The 16,604-nt window shown below is 37.6% G+C and overlaps 1 protein-coding gene across 2 annotated transcripts in view; it reads right to left on the bottom strand.

Annotated features, from left to right (window-relative positions):
• Positions 1-16,604, bottom strand: part of DDO (D-aspartate oxidase) — a 380,203-nt gene that overhangs the window by 314,915 nt on the left and 48,684 nt on the right. Inside the window, exon 1 of one of the 2 annotated variants that reach the window (XM_044066667.1) lies at positions 14,176-14,234. The exons of the other annotated variant lie outside the window; for it this stretch is intronic. The gene's annotated coding sequence lies outside the window, so the exon portion shown is untranslated. Of the gene's footprint in view, positions 1-14,175; positions 14,235-16,604 lie in introns of those variants that run through there. 2 annotated transcript variants of the gene reach the window in all.

The following is a 16,604-nucleotide window of genomic DNA, read 5'->3' as shown; positions in this document are numbered from 1 at the left end:
TATAAACTTAGAAAGTTGCTAGAGTAACAGGGTTTGTGTTAACATACATTTTTTGAAGGATTTGTAACTCAAATGTATGTTATTATTTAGTGACTTCAATCCTTAGATCATCCCAGTGACTTGCCAGAAAACTACAAATTTTATGAGAAACAGACCAAAATATGTCAAATATCTGAACATTCCGCGAAAAGTGGGACAGTTGAGAGGTACTGTAGTAACAGAAGGCACAGAGTGCTGTAGTTGGGCTGAAAAGCAAATAGAGTTTGTATTTTAACAGGCATCCAATAATGATAGCTGAGAGTTCAAGGCTGCCTTATGTGTGTTAGTATCAGACAAACAAAATGGAGACATACCAAGCAGAAAAAAACAAGCTTTTTTGTTAAAAGTAAGATTATCAGAAAAGGAAGGATCCCTGATGGTACCTACTGCTCTAGAAGAAACACAAATCTTTAACAAGAGTCAGGCTCAAAAGAAGATTCTGAGAAGCAGCAGACTTCCAATGGAGTCCTAGAATTTACAATTAACACAAATGTATTCTACATTACTGTATCTCTGTAATGTAGTTTTGGAAACTAATAGACTTCTGCATTAGCAGCTTAATGAGTAGCACCCTCGCCTTTGATGCTGTAAGATCAGAACACTGTGAGTTCTATTCCCACATCAGATATTTTGATTCATTTCTCCAGTACTGACACTGCAGTACAGCATAAGGGGGTGGGGTGGGGGGTGGAGTGTTGTACTCCTGACCATGCTGCCCTTCAGATGAGATGTTAAATTGAGGCTCCATCTGCTTGAGTTGGCAGTATTTCAGTCGGATGAAAAAGAAAAGCTTAGGCAAATTTTATGTATATTTATACAATTTTGTCAGTCACTATTTGCACATAGGCTGTTGGGCAAGTACTAGGTTAGCTGCCCTTGTGGATCATTTTAAGCCAATTCCCTTTCAAAGGTGAGAATAAAACCTTGTACCTTTTGTTTTTGAGGTAAACACCTTAACCATTACACTAACCCCAACCCTCATTAATATCATTAATGTCTTTTTTTACATATTATACAAATATTGTTACTTTTCTGTTATGCACATCAGTGCAAATCATTCATGCCTGCCACCCTTTCTTCTTTTTTATTATATAACAATTCTTCATATATGTAATTCTACAAGTGACATACAACAATAATCAAGTAGCTAGGGAATCATAAATGTATCCCTGATCTTGTACCTATGTCTCTATTAGACACAGGCAGCCTGTAAATGCTTAACTACCCAAGCCTACATATACCCCATAAAATAACCCTAGGGTATCAAAACCTGTCAAATACATTTGAGAAGCAAGGCTAGACATAACCCCCCCACCAGGGTCTTTAGTCTAGTAATCACCTATGAACCTATTATCCTAATATTCTGTTTACCCTTTCCATTACATTTTACTCATATTACTATGTTTTCCATATGCCATCCCCATATAAATAACTGTAAAACATGTAGCTATATTCCTTTTTTAAATTTCTGTAAAAATATTTCCAGTCTTTTACATGTTAATACTTCATGTTCCATATATTCCTCAACTCCAAATAATTTGCCTAGCCTTTTTTCTCTTGCTTATACTTCAGCAATTCCTTGGCTAGCAAAGTATTTAATAGTTGCACAAAAATATGATGTTTTCTTCTTTGGCCTTCCATTATAGCCGTCTCATCTTTATTGTTGTAATTTCAGTTGTTTCACATAACAATTTTGTTTCATTAGTTTTTTAGACCAATCTTTTTCTTTTTTCAAATTTTCTACCTCAGAATTTAAACTTCCACAAACCAAATTTTCTATGTATTCATTTATTTTATTCACTTAATAGATCATCTTTCTTTTTTAAGTTTCAACTTTTCCTATGTATCTTTATATTTTTCTTCACAACACATACCTAGGGTACCCTTTGTCTCTTTCACCATCTCACTCAAAACCTAAAATAAATGCAAGGATGCTAAATACATAACTATATTTATTAAATCTAAGCCAGCTTTCTCCCTTGCATAATACAATACCCTCTTTTAACTGGATTCATTCTAGAACTCCATGGAATACTGTATACTACCTCCAATATTTTTTATTTGTTTACTGGAAATGCATACATGCTTCCTATATATAGCAGTTTCCCCTAACACATACAAATGCAGCAAGTAAACGTTTTTCCTGTAAGGAAACTGAAATGCCTTCCATAATCTTACACTTCTTTTTTGTCTCTTTGATCACTTCTTACCATTGTTTCTGTATCATTTTCTGAGTTTATAAAACCAACACACACATTTCATACATAGAAAAGTATGTCTAACTTTAACATTATCTCCAAAGTCTTGACTTTTTTCTTTGTTCAACCTTACCCTTGTATCAATTGCCTCATCTTCTGTTTTCCTTTACACTTCCAACACCAATGCTTTTTATTATGACTTTTAAATCATCTGCATAAGATAATACACAAAGGTAATATTATACCTTTCTTAATTTCCCACTAAGCTTCTCTAAACCCCTCTTCACAGTTTATTGCCTCTGAATTCACAGGGCAATGTTGCTTATCTCCTTTTTGCACTTTGATATTTTTTACCTAACCATCCATTAATTATAAATCTGTTACATATATTTTTATATATTGCTCTTAATACATTTAGCACTCTACTTGCTGTACCATAACTTCATAATATTTCCCATTCTCACTTGTAATCTACGCTGGAAAATGATTTAGCAGCATCACATAAAAGCAATTTACTATCAGCTGTTTCCCAAACTATACTTTATATAACATCTTTTAACAATATTAACATCCCTTTAACATTATTTCCTACTACATAATGTATACCCTCTACAATAAGTTTCCCCTGCCTGTTAAGCAGTGCAACTCAATACATTCCTTTAAACATAACCCAGATGACTGGATAGGTACTAAGACATTTACTCTGGGATTCACTGGTATGACCCTCACAGCAAGAGGAAGTGCAGCCTGAGGGAGGGTACTGACAAGGAGTAACTGGTCATAAGACTCAATGGCCATGGAATATCGATAAAATCTATGAAACAGACATACAGGTTATACAAAAACTTATGGTACAAGGTTTTGTAAAGGACTTATGGGCTAGGCTTATAAATGCCCTTGGGCAGATAGCCTAGTATACCCCTATGAACCTATGAAGAATAAGGAAAGAGCTATCATATTTTATTGATGTTGGTAATGAAAAATCAATTGTATTAATTTTATTCTTATTTACAGTTTGTTGAATGGGTTTGTCCATTTAGAATAATGTTGTGGGATCTTTTACAACCACCTCAGCTACCACCATCTCAGGCTGATATCTCATTTGAAGGACGGACTAATGTCCTTCCTTCACATAATGACAAAGAGATGGAAATCAAGGGTGGTTCCAAGAGTGTGGGATGTGATTTCGATAATGGATGAGTTGGCGGTTATAAAAGTTGGAACTTCAAAGAAAACTTTGTGGAAAATTATGCATGTAGGTGGCTGCCATTGAAAATGTATTGAGAAACCATTACTGACTAATCAGGGATGTCAAGGAAGACTGTCAATTGGGGGAAACTATTTTGTGTCTTTCTTGTATATCACACTTTACGGTGAAAAGTATAATGAAGTTGAATCTCACCACTGTTAAGATACCGATGATCTGTGCTATATAATCCAAAGAGATATTGTGTTATTGTTTGAACCCACTGTTTGCTTGCAGAGCTATTTGTAATTCTTTTTTTAATTAAGTGATATTGCTTGAACTGTTGATTTAATTACTTGCTTGCAGTAGTATGGATGAAGCTAGCTAAATAATATGTCTACTGAAAATGATTTGCATAAACTTATGCATCCAAATAATATTGTCAAACAATATTACAAATGTAGAGGAAAAATGCAATCTGCAAAAACGTTGTTTTAATTGTTAAGTTAATGTTACAGTGTTGTTAAACATATTGACTTTTATTGCTGGATGGAAAAAGTTTTGCATGGGAAAAGAATGAATTACAGACATATCATTCAAAGAAGAAAAAACTGACTTTGTAACCTACTGCATGGAGTCTGACTGATCCACTCATAGGTTAATAGGTTCATAGGAGATTACTAGGCTAATGGCTTAAGAGCCCTTAAAGGTCTAGCCAATATTACCAGAATTTCACTCAATTTATGCTTCCTATAGGTTCATCTGAGATTACTAGGCTAACAGCCCAAGAGCCCTTAAAAGCCATATTTAACCCGTTTCCCAATTTTCAATACCTAGGTGAATGAAGTTCACAGAAAAATGAGCCCATGCTATGGTATCTAATACCAACTATCTCTGACAATGAGGAACATGGGCACCACTCCAGGAGTAAATTTACGATTACCCATCCTTTGATCTCGGTTGAGCTTGAAGAGCGTTAGGGAAAGGCATTGCTTTACATGAATGGGAAGGCTGTTCCAGAGAAAGAGTAGTCTCTGAGAGATGTATCTATCTCTCCAACATGATATTGTTTATGTCAAAGGCTAGGTTAAGATCCTTGGAATGAGCGACCCTTGTGTAGTTTAATTTATGAATGTGTAACATTTCCATTAAGGCTAGATTGGAGACTGCCCACATACCACTGGGTCTACTCTTAGGGGGGGGTGCTATCTATGTAATCAGCTGGGATATTTGCTTTCCCAAAGCGAATTATTATACATTTTTTTTCTTTTAGTTTTAATACATGGCTCTGGCACCAATCATTTGTCTGTGTTAATCATTTGCGATCATTTGGGGATTCGGTGATTGTCCCCAATTTGCAGTCATCCGTGAACTTGGTCAGCCAAAGGCCATCTATGTTTGCCTTGACTTCTGAGAAATAAATAACGAACAGGAGACGGCCTAGTAGAGGACCCTGTGGTATGCCACTGGTGATCGGCCACTTACTTGAGGTCAATTTACCCACTTTGAACAGTATATACGTGTCCTGTTGGTGAGCCATTTGGGTACCCACCTACTGACATAGGGACTTATGCCCAGGTGAGAGAGTTTTGAGGTTTACATTATCCTTTATGAAGATGGATACACCTCCTCCTTTGGTTCTTTCTTGCTCAGTTGGTGGTCTGAACATATGGAAGGTGTTGTAGCCTTCCTCAGCTGAGATGCTTTCGGCGGCTTTGAACCATGTTTCAGTGACTGCACAGATGTCAGCATTTTCCAAGGTGAAGAGTGCTTCTAGGGAGTGCAGTTTCTTGTTTAGACTCCAAGCATTTAGCAGCAGTACCTTGAGTTTATCAAGAGAAGATTTTGTTACATTGGGAGGTTGGTTACTTTGAAACTGCCTAAAAAAGGCACTATATGGCTAGTTAAAGCTTTTGCCAGTATCTGAAAGCTTTATTGAGGCCAGTAGTAGTTAAAGACATATTTACACAAGTCTATACATAAGCACACACACACATTGACTGCTGTGAGATTAGAACCCCATACCTATCTTGCTATGCAATTTAGAGGACACAGTACTTAAAAGAAGTACCACCGCAGAAGTCTGACTTCTACAGTATGAGAATGCACTTTATGGAGGATGACATCAGCATGGTTTGCAGAGACGATGATATTAGGAGAAAGGTTTGACACTGATGTAGACTCACCTTGCACTGTAAAATTAATTCCAGGGTACTACTTTACCGAGACCAGCAGTAGCTAAGGTCATATTTGCACAACTCCACCCCCCCCCACACACAAACATGCACGTACACACACACACGTTGACAGCTGTGACATTAGGACACCCTAATTATCTGCTGTAACAGTGCAGTGTATATAGGATTAGCTTCTCATTCTGTGTCAGAAAAGATATTTTGATGTTGAAGATTTTTGTGCAAATCTATATTTACTGATATGATTAAATAAGTGCAATGTTATGATTAATGATACTGCTGGCTTATGTCAGCTAGGCTGTCATTAATCTATATTGCAGAACTGAAAATTACATGTACCTACCTATCCTGTGTAGATGAGACACACACACACAGTTGTGAAAGACAAGATAGACAATGAGTTATTCATGGATTATCAGGTTATGATGATGGGATTTAAACTCAGTGAATAGTACTGATATTAGCAAAAGTACATGCTCATAAATGGGCAATGTGGGCTGTCAGTACCAAGCAATACTTAATGTTCCAATGCAGGAGGGACAAAATATGATTTATGTGCATCAAGGATTATGTGGTTGTATATCATTTGTAAGTCTCAGTGTTGTACAGCAGACCCAACTGTCCAGTATGAAGTGGTCAGTTAACCACACAGTTCACTGCATTTCACATGAGTATATTAAACAAAGCAAATTAAACAATTTCCATGTAATGAAGAAATATAATACAGTAGCAATAGTTATTTTTGTTTTGAATTTCTTCTTAAAGCACAATGCTGAGAAATATATTTTTGCGGATATTGGCAAAGTGTTAATGCAAGCGTGATTATACTTTGATATGTTGAACTTGGACTGTGAAGTACTAGTGTTCAGTAGTGTTCATTGGTACTCCTTACCAACCTTACAAAAACAGGAATCAGAGAGGTAATACTGTGATCCCAATTACATTTACAACAGATCTGTTTTATCTTAACATGTTGCATACATATGCTCCGCATGTTGTACTATACCTTTCCATATTAGCGACAAAGCGCATTTCAAAAATCAGGTTTTGTGCTTGCCTTCCCCATTTGCACAATGGTATGCTACCAGCAAACAAGAGTTCTCTTCTGAAGGGAAAAGGGAAAAATTAATTTGGTTTGACTTCTATAGCGCAAACAGGTTTAGCGTCAATGAGTGTCCGTCAGGAGTCTAGACAGTACTTAGTTGAGAAAATCCAGCTGTCAACCCGGACTTCTCTGTGCACAAGGTGTAAACTCCCTGAGATAAATATAAAAGGAAAGTATAAGCAGGATTTGACTCCAGTATGCAGATCATTTTACAAAGAGAGTCAGAATGTGATTATTATAATAACTTTTTATTATGACTTATATATACATATATTATAAATACCTAGGAATGACTATTATAAATATGTTGCCTGGACAAATTTCATGAGTAATAGCTACTGAAATAATTTTTTATACCTACTACATATGAGACATGCTTCAAAGAGAGTTAATTGGGTGTAGAATGAGGTGTAGGGCAAGCAGTCTCCGCATTTTGCAATGACACCCGAAATGTCACTTAGTATTACTTACTTCAGCTGCTCATTGCCAGACCTTGTGCAAATGCTGAAGACTACAAATGATCAAACAGAAGGGGCTTAGAGAGAAATATAGTCAGCTCATTCACTGGAAAGACACTTGTTAAAACAGGCAGTAAGAGCTTCACCTAATGTTGGATTTAAACCATTGTCAAGACAAAAAGTTCAATTTACAGACTCGATCAATACCTCTACACCCCACCAAGGAAAACCTACTTCCCACTTCTTAAAATTACACCTTTGGAGGGACATGATAACCTCTTCATCCAGTAGAAGATGCAGGTTTTATTCCTCAGCAAAATAATGGCGCACAGAAAATGCCATAACATATTTACATCCATCAGACTAATGAATAGTCAACAGTACAAAGAGGTGAGAGAGAAGGTGTGAAGATGGACACAGATATACAAACACATATGAAATGGTGGTGTTCTGGGTCATTAATGCACATCTTTATTGTGAGTCCTCAGTATTCATCAGTCATGCCCTGTATCAGTAAGTGATAGCTCTGGGGATCACAAAACGGTGGGACAAGCAAAACCTGATGAAGACATGAGGACAGTAAGGGTGCTTTACTAAATCTTCCATATGGTCATGGATATATTGTCAAATACTTAACTAGAAAAAAAAGTAAGATATGTGTTATCAAACATATCGCAGAAGTATAACACTACAGTAAGAAATAATGTGACGTACATCTGGAATCAGACCCGTAATGCTATGGTCAAAAAGTGAATCTTCAGACAACTGCTTCTTGTTAACACTCCACAGAGGATATTGCACTTTGCTACATCCAACAGTCAAAGAACTGTTAGAGTAACTGTTGCCAATGATTTCCTTCACTCGTTCTTTACTCTGTATTCCATTACAGCATGTTTACGCACCTTGGTGTGAAGATAACTGGAAAACTGCGAGTGATGGCAAAGCTGACCAGGTTTTGCCATAAGACATGAACAGCCATTCACCATCACTCAGTATTGGTGCACAATGCCAAACTCCATGCAAAGGCTGAGGACAGAAAGTGAAGGCTTTCCTATGGGTCATTTCTGGCTGTGTAGTGTATGATTCTATTTTTGACCAGATTAAATGTGTGAAATAGGAGCTGATAGGAAAGTGGTGAAATGGGGGGGGGGGGGGGGGGTGTAGATCAGTGCGTGTGTATGTACCTTTAATAAGCATTTCCAGATGTAACACATACATATAAATACTGAGCATGTGCAGGGAGCAGTGCCATTTTGAGAGAACAGCCAGAGTGTTATGTATGAGTGTAGTAGTCAGTCTGTTTATAAGTTACAAAGCCTCATTTCTGATGTGTTTGTGTATAATAAAGCTGCATAAACAGAACCCACGAATGTTCGTCTGAAGTGGGATTAGAAAAGCTATTTCTTCGGGCCATGAGGTGCAGAGTTGAAGGTGAAGCTCAGACAAATAAAAGGGCCAGAAATGAGCTAAATGTAAAGAAAACTGCACAAATGATTTATCTGGCAAAGAAAATTAAATGGCACATTTGTAAGGCACAAAACGTATTACTAAGCAAAAGAAAGGTACAAACCCCATTATTAATTAAATGAAATGTTCAAAACCATGATACTTGATAAAACTAGCAAAATTATTCATATAGGGCTCAGAATTACCTTTGGTTTGCATAACAAGCATACTTAAAGTAAAACGGGCACAATAAAAGTATATTGACCATGATAAGAGATTAAAAGGACATAAAGAGTACAATAAAAGGGCAAATTAAGCTTAAAGAGCAAGGCAACTGCATGTTTTTTTAGTAAAAGACCGTGTTTGGGCACAAACTGCTATTTCGCATTGACCGAAGCCATTGAAAGCATAACTAGAGTTGTTCGAAGTATCTCAGAGTGTGCAAAGTGTTTGCAGAGTGTGTGCTTTATTACGATGCAATTATATCAAAGAGTTTGCTGTGTGCAAAATCCAGTTATATTGCAAAGTGCAGTCAAAGTGCAGCCATTTCAAAAAGTTTCTTGTGCTGTGTGCATTTATTCGCAGAAAGCCACCATTTCAGAGTGTTTCTTATACTGTGCAGAGTTATTTCACAAAGTACAGCCATTTTAAAAGGCTCTTGTGCTGTGTACAGTTTATTTGCAAAGTGTATTCATCTCAATTCTTTCTTCCTCTGAACTTTTTCTGCCGTGCACAGTTTATTCCCAACGTACAGTTACTTTGATGTATTTCTTACACTGATAAGGAGTGGTTTCACAAAGTCATTGATTGCAAAGTATCCTTGTGCTATAGAGACTTATTTGGCAAAGTGCAGTTATTTCAAATAATTTGCTGTGCTGTTGGGCATAATTACAAGTACTGGCATAAAGTTCTGGCCATATATATTTATGTGTATATGTTCATACATGATTTCAAGCACCTTCACTACTGTGTGATGATATGCAGAGGCATTTCGCAGACCAACTCCACTTGTGTTTGATCATAATATAGTAGAGAATTGGAGGGTATTTGAGCAGGAATATGACATTTTCATACAAGCAGCTTTTTCTGACAAAGATGCACATATGAGGGCATTCATTTTGCTTAACTTGGCTGGGTCAGAGGCTATTTTAAGAGAGCATTCAATTGTGTATGCAGGAGAAGGGGCAGACCATCATATTGTGGTACCAGCTGAATCCAGGGAGGAATTTGAGTGCTTAAAACATAAATTTTGAGAAATGTGCAACCCCCCAGACAGATGTTACATTTAGCACCTCATTTGCCGCTTTACAGTTCTCAGAGGGCTGAATCTGCACTTATCTAAAGGTAATGGTGTAGATATGGAAGTGGAAGGAGGGGGAACTGATTGGACAGAAACAGACCATTACAGCTAGTTACATGGAGGAGATTGTTCTACAAATTACTGCACTATTTCATAAGTTAAGTTTGTCCTCTTTATAAACTGCTTACATGTTCATATTTTGAATGTATTTCAATATGCAATGGGAAAACATTTTTAAAAAGTCACTGATAGTATACTGCACATATGACAGTTCTTGGTGTACTTTCCAAGTTAACATGATTACATCACAGTACTGTGTGGGTTATCACTTGCTACTGCGTGACTGTCTCAACCATGTGGGTGACTCCTTGGATAGGATGAGTGACTCATTGGATCAGGCAGTGTCTGTAATGGAACATTTGCTGGGGGATATCTGGTATCCACATGTGTTAACTGACATAGCTGTGCCAGATTCCTTCCAGTATTGGCATTACTTCAACTGCTCCATCAGTGACTGAGGTGTCCACACCTAGAAGTGGTAGGCCATGGGGTGGTGGTCCTGGATGTAGTTGTGAGGAGAGCTTATTCTGCAGACATTGCTCATGTTCAGGTACCATGCTCACTTCGACCTTGGGACTTGAAAGTGGCAGTCCAACTAATGGCAGAGGCATTTCATGTAGTGGGGAACAACAACACTGAACAGACAACTCTACCATGCATGGCTCACACTGTCCACATGGCAGAATGTAGTGCTAACACAGAGCTTGATTGTGTTAGACACACACACACACTCCATAAAAACTGCCCCATACTGAAGGTAAAAATAAATTAACATTGATTGGGATATATATCCTGTTAAGAGTCCCTGAGATATTTCATACTTTAATGAATGTTCTGTATTTGTTACTCACACACAGTCACTACTTTGGTGTCACCCTTAGCCTACTGCACCCCCCCCCTGTCAAATGACGATGACTGCGCCATGGGCTTTGTTCATTTGGGTTTGAATTACGGTTGCATATATGTCTGATGCACAGAGAGGACAGGTACAAGACTGACAGTATGCAGGTAGTCTATCTTCTTACACATTTGTTCGTCTGCAACAGGTTCCACACTTACCATGACTTTACTGTTGTTATGAGTCATGCTTTGGGGCCAGACATTACATGAGTAAGTAAAGGCTGTGGACACTGGATGACAGTACTTTTAATATTTGCATTGCTTAGGTTGTTGTGTGCATTTCTTCACTGGTGAGTATGCGTGTGCTGCTATTTGCCTCTTAGTTGCTAACTGTGTGCGTGCTAACCTTTGAGTCTTAGGTGGTGAGTGTGTGTGCAATTCTTTGTCTCTTAGCCAGTGCAAGGGCATATTGTGCATGCCTATATGTGCCGGCTACCTCTGCAGCTGTAGGTTCTCTCTCAGAATCCTCATCTGTATGTGCCGGAGGTGCTCGCCCTGCCTGTGGTCCAGGAATGTGTGATCCTGGCCCTTGCTGTCCCTGTTGCAGCCGTTTCCTCAAGATGATATTGTGAAACATTGCACAGACTGTGAAAATTTCTGCACCGGTGCCTGGGTCGTCCTTCAGGGCCCCCCTGATATGTCTAAACAACAGAATTCTGACTTCAGTATGCCAAACACACACTCTGTGTTGTTTCTAGTTTTTGCATGGCATTGTTGTATCCTTCCTCTGTGGGTATATGTGCATTTTTGATGATTGTCATGAGCCATGGTTTCAGTGCATAACCTGCATCACCCAGTAGATGGCCTTGTGGAAGATCACCCCTAGAAAACCTTGTGAGCAGCTGCTAGGTGTGCCATATGTGTGAGTCACTGTAACTACTTGAATTACCCACACAGACATTAATTATGATCCCTCAGGCATTACTGACAACCTGGCAGTTGTCTGACTGGAACCCTTTCCTGTTGATGTATGTCCTTCCCTGTTTACCAGATGGGGCTTTTATTTCTATGTGAGTGCAGTCTATGGCTCCCAGAACTTCAGGGAAGTGTGCTACAGCACAGAATTCCTGCATTGTTCTTGCTCTCTCCTTTGCTGTACATGGAAAATAGATGTACTCCTTGCATGTTGTAGCATAGCATTAAGACAATGGTGCAATATTCTGGAGGTTGAGGCCTGTGACACCCCTAGTATATCCTCTGTGAGTCTCTGGAATGTACTAGTACCTAATATCCTTAATGCTATGCATACCTTAGTTTTCACTGGTATAGGTTCTCCTCAATTTCCTCTGGTTCTGAGATGGGGGTGATAGAGGTTGCAGAGTTCCTGTAGAAATTCCCTATCAACCTTGTATCTCTCTGGTATTTCAGTATCATGCAGCCTATGATATGTCAAATGGGTCTGAATACCCTACTTCTCATCAGACAAGATCTATCAGCAGCAGCAGCATAGATTTGAGCCTGTTGCACATATACATGCAAGAGACCAGCAAGAGCCCCTAACAATGCATTTTTTTTAAGTATGATGGTGATTGTATTCCAGTAGGTTTTGGAGTTCATGGCAAAGGGCTACACCATCTCTACACAGTTACTTTGTACCTTCCTGAATGGCTCTACCATCTTGGATTGGTTAAGTATCATGTAATTCAGCTGATTATGCTGTCATTAACATACTCTGCTTTTGGTGGCTCTACGTGACGTGTAGAGCTGTTTAATGAATACAAAATACTGTGCTATCATGCACATGTCACAATATGACATGTGCAAGATAGCACGAAAATCAGCCATTCATGAATCTGGCCCTCAGACTTTTTATATATTTAAAAAAAAACTATACATTTTAATACATTGAAAATTCTGGTGCCACCACAATTATAGCCAAGATACTCAAAATATTTGAAGCAGTGGTGGAACAAAGCACTTTCCCCTTAATATTTAAATAAATCAGTAAACCTCTGTTTTCGGAAAAAGAGAACTTGTAGCCTCTTTCTAGGATACTGGATGCATACTCACAACTGTCCAGACTTTTGCAGAATGTCCAGATTTTTGCTTTACATTTTTTGGTATATTGCTTATAAAGTTTGTGATTTTCTAGCAAATCATTTATTACTAAAATCACTAAATATTGATAGATATTTGAGTTTCAAACTTAATACCTCCAGAAAATGCATGCCTATACAAAACCTGTTACTCAAGCAATTTTCTAAGTTTGTAAGAGCAGTATTTAAAATATGTGCCAGAGTTTGGGCACTTCTCTCCACTCCCACCTTTATTTTTTGCTTTGTCCAGAATTTTTGTGCTAAAAGGTTGGGAGGTATGACTGGATGACACTTTACTTACTGCATCACTTAATGATAAATGAAATGGAATGTAAGACGTATTGTAAGCTTGCCACATGTATATTTACTCTGCTGTCAGCCAATAACTATTACCAGTAGCAAAATGGTTCTATAGTTGTTGCACTAAAATAGTTACCGTCTAAAACTGCACTCAGTACTTGAAATGAATTGTTAACAGATACAAAAGACAAACAAAAAATACAGTCTTCCAGCTCACTAAAACACACAAATACTGATTAAATTTAAACAAAAGAAGCTTCATACACTCCAATATTGGGACATCAAACAAAGCCATCACACTGGTTGTCAGTGCATGCAGTGTATGAAATGCAAACATTTCTCTCCTAACTTGTGATAAGTATGGCAAAAGTATGTCACAACATTACAAGAGTTACTTCGTTCCAACAAACTAACTGCATGCCCAATGCTTAAAAAATCTTCAGTGTGGGCACAATCTTAAGAGTTACTGTAGCAACCTACGTACCTTCTTAAATTAGAATGCAGCATTCTCAGTGTGAATTTAGTAAGCTTACTTTTCGAAAAAGAGGTGAAATTATTAAATTATTATGCAGAAACAATGTGACTGTAGTGCACCTTGTCATTATAGGCCTGTTGAGTTTAAAAAAAAAGGCTACATATGGAATACTTTTAAAATGTATATCACGAAATTTGCAAAACAGTTGTATAGTTCATGAATACGTACTCCTGCAGGCAAGCAGTCTTCTTTGGATCAACAGAAACACTAGTGACTCATTATGCCACTACAACAATGATTACGTTTTAAAAACTGATTAAAGAGTAGGAAACTTGAGATAAAGATGGGTTATGCTAGCCTACAATTACGCAACAAATCTTGCAGTGTGTAATTAAACAGGATAAACGAAGTTTAGTCTAATAGGCAGCATTTATTTAGCATTTTAAGTGTTAAAATAATTCAAAGAAAAGTAAATACCCTTTTGTTGTTTCACTTGCTGCACAGACAGGTCTGTTGGTTAAAGACATATGACTGCAGAGGGTTCTTCATTCTAAAATGCACTCATAAGAGATGCCATTTACCAAAATAGACTTGATGCTGATTATATAAGTATACACCTGGCCTCATCATTCACTCTCAGAGTATTCTATTCCAGCTGCTGTCAACAAAGTAGGGCACTTATTCAAAAGACTGGCCATACTCTACTCAAGCATTAAAGATTTGCATATGGGATCATGTTTCTTTTCATATGGAAACACTGAGTAGTTCTCTCTGAAAGCTTTTGCTCTCACTAGTACAGTCCAGTTACATAAGATGGCACTATACAGATGAAACCTTTATACAACCATGTTTCTTCCTGACATTTGAGTGCCTGTGTTAACAGCTGCTACTGTTCCATGTGTGGAAAAGAAGATAACAAAATACAGGATACAGTACAGCACTGCAGGCAGATGAAAGTTTTGTCACAGCGGTCAATTCTAGTATCCCTAGTTATCTGTTTTTGACCTTGCTAAAAAGATTGTCATAATGTGTTGCTATGATGTAAGAAGTCATGTATATGGTGATGATGAAGCTTATGCAAATCGCTGATCACTAGATGTAGTAGACAGCATGCATAAGAACTGCACTTCTTGGTCATCATATTACATAACTCTTTTCTATATACATGTATAACTAAAATAAGGTGCAACATTCTTAAATGGAGAAGTGAAAGTTAGGAGAAGACCAGAGTGGTCAGGCTAGTGGTTTTAGAGGCCATGGTACTAACATTCTTGCATGAGAACGTCAGGAACATGCATATGCCAAGTCTAAGGGGTTATGGTGATAGACAGGATTAAGAATTATAAGGCATCTTTTTTCAACACATCTTTATTAATCTTACAATTTATGAAATAATATGTATCTAAAATTAACATCAATGTCCTTTCACAATCATATACTTACCAGGTTTACATATTCTTTTTTCATAAGCTTTTCTAACATTTCAAATTATAGAAATTTTCCAACAAATAAACCTACATGGTATTCACTACTCTTATTTCTGCACCATTTTCAATTCTTCCCAACATTCCTTTCTTCTCCATAACTCTGGTCCTCACTGTGAAGGCAATGGACCCCCATACTGCATTCAAGCATATGCTTCCTTTTCCTTCCCTACCTCACAACGGGTCTATATTACGTAGTCGAAGTATGACAACTTTGAACGTTATATGGTCGAGAACATATGTTCGAAGTTGTCATACTTCGAATTAAAAAAAGAAAAAAAAAAAAAAAACCAGCAACAACTTCCTGACAGTTGTAAGTGGGGTGGCAAGCCCCCCCCCTCTCTTTAAATATACCAACTCTGAGATTGCGCTACAGCGCAATAAAGGGAAAATTCCCTTTACCGCATTGCAGTACGGTCTCAGAGCTGATATATTTAAAGAGTGGGGGGTGCAGGGGGGCTTGCCACCCTGCTTACAACCCTTTATTTTCTTTTTTGTTCTTTTCTTTTTTTTTTTTCGTCTTCAAAATTCTGTAATTTCGAACATACAGGTTCGAACATATGGTGTTCGAAGTTACAGAATTTCGACTATGTGATACAGAACCCCTCACAACCCTCCATCCATCTGTTTTATTGTCTTTATAATACCTAGCACATAGCAGGACAGGATTCTTATAGTAAATCAGTAGCGTTTACAACCAAGAAGTGTTAAAATACACTCATGTTTTGTGCTACAATACCATGGACCAGCAGCAGTTACGTTTCAAAGAATTATTGTTTCTCTAACACTTTATGACTGAAGGTAAATGCAAAATTCACCATTGTTTTTCTCAAGCGTACATTTTAATTTTTTTTTTGTTTTTTATACAATCACAAATGAGTTTTCCATCCAATATTCTGAAAAGAATAGAAGTAAATTTCTGTTTAATCTGTCATTACAGAAGTGTAGCTTATTTTGTAACAAATTTTAACTTATATCGCATAGAATGCAGAAATTTCTTTTCTGTTTTATCCTTAGTTTCTGGGGAATGAGCCTAGAGGAGTGCAGTGCCTGTTTCTTGGTGCCTCTGCCTTACAAAAGATGTATCCTCTAATGATTGTAAGGTTAGCATCGGGGCAGGCCTTTAAAACCTGTGCCATTCCAGTACCATCTCACAAGTGGTTTTGCACATGAATGCACAAAGATGCAAAAACAAGGCTCTGTGACTTCTCATACTGACAAGAAAGCCAATGAGGAGTTAAGACTGGGATTCATAGATTACTGCTGATGCATAAGTGTACAGTGTTAATTTTCAAGTCTGACTATCATGCGAACAGCCACACAACTAATCAGACATTGATTAGGCAATGAATAACTCCACTAGTCCAACCAAAAGGTCACATAATTAAAAACAAGTGTAGTGCCAATGGGAGAACCAGAACT

The sequence above is a fragment of the Protopterus annectens genome, chromosome 1.part0, assembly GCF_019279795.1.
Source record: "Protopterus annectens isolate FY-2018-M chromosome 1.part0, PAN1.0, whole genome shotgun sequence".
Lineage (NCBI taxonomy): Eukaryota > Metazoa > Chordata > Ceratodontiformes > Protopteridae > Protopterus > Protopterus annectens.
The sequence above is the reverse complement of the archived record's forward strand: the minus strand, read 5'-3'. Positions and strand labels throughout refer to the sequence as shown.